Here is a 1,291-nt window from a genome sequence, read left to right as displayed (position 1 = left end):
CTACCGCCATTAAAAAAAAAAAAAAAGGCTTATAGCAACAGGAAAGCTTAAAGAATTGTACAATGAGCATTCACGTAGCCATCCTCCGCTTATTAATTGCTAATACTTGGCCTATCTCCCACTCTCTCCATACACACGGTCCCGCACACTGATTCCCTGGTGGCTCAGGTGGTAAAGCGTCTGCCTGCAATGCATGAGACCCAGGTTTCATCCCTGGGTCGGGAAGATACCCTGGAGAAGGAAATGGCACCCCACTCCAGTACTCTTGCCTGGAAAATTTCATGGACGGAAGAGCCTGGTAGGCTATAGTCCATGGAGTCGCAAAGAGTTGGACACTACTGAGCAACTTCACTTAGGCATCTCCTAAGAACAACTGAGGGAAATTTCCTAGCGGTCCAGTGATTAATAAGACTCTGGTGCTTCCACTGCAGAGGGCGGGGGTTCCATCTTTGGTTGGGGAATTAAGACCCCCCCTGTATGCCAGCATGGTCAACAAAAGAGTCCGAAATGCAGTACTTGGATGCAATCTCAAAAACGAGAGAATGATCTCTGTTTCTTTCCAAGGCAAACCATTCAATATCACGGTAATCCAAGCCTATGCCCCAACCAATAACGCTGAAGAAGCTGAAGTTGAATGGCTCTATGAAGACCTACAAGACCTTTTAAACCTAACACCCAAAAAAGATGTCCTTTTCATTATAGGGGACTGGAATGCAAAAGTAGGAAGTCAAGAAACACCTGGAGTAACAGGCAAATTTGGCCTTGGAGTATGGAATGAAGCAGGGCAAAGGCTAATAGAGTTTTGCCAAGAGAACGCACTGGTCATAGCAAACACCCTCTTCCAACTACACAAGAGAAGACTCTACACATGGACATCACCCCAGATGGTCAACACCGAAATCAGATTGATTATATTCTTTGCAGCCAAAGACGGAGAAGCTCTATATAGTCAGCAAAAACAAGACCAGGAGCTGACTGTGGTTCAGATCATGAACTCTTTATTGCCAAATTCAGATTGAAATTGAAGAAAGTGGGGAAAACCACTAGACTATTCAGGTATGACCTAAATCAAATCCCTTATGATTATACAGTGGAAGTAAGAAATAGATTTAAGGGACTAGATCTGATAGAGTGCCTGATGAACTATGGATGGAGGTTCATGACATTGTACAGGAGACAGGGATCAAGACCATCCCCATGGAAAAGAAATGCAAAAAAGCAAAATGGCTGTCTGGGGAGGCCTTACAAATAGCTGTGAAAAGAAGAGAAGCGAAAAGCAAAGGAGAAAAAG

The sequence above is a fragment of the Bison bison genome, unplaced genomic scaffold (assembly GCF_000754665.1).
Source record: "Bison bison bison isolate TAMUID 2011002044 unplaced genomic scaffold, Bison_UMD1.0 scf7180017864053, whole genome shotgun sequence".
Lineage (NCBI taxonomy): Eukaryota > Metazoa > Chordata > Mammalia > Artiodactyla > Bovidae > Bison > Bison bison.
Note: the sequence above shows the minus strand (reverse complement) of the source record.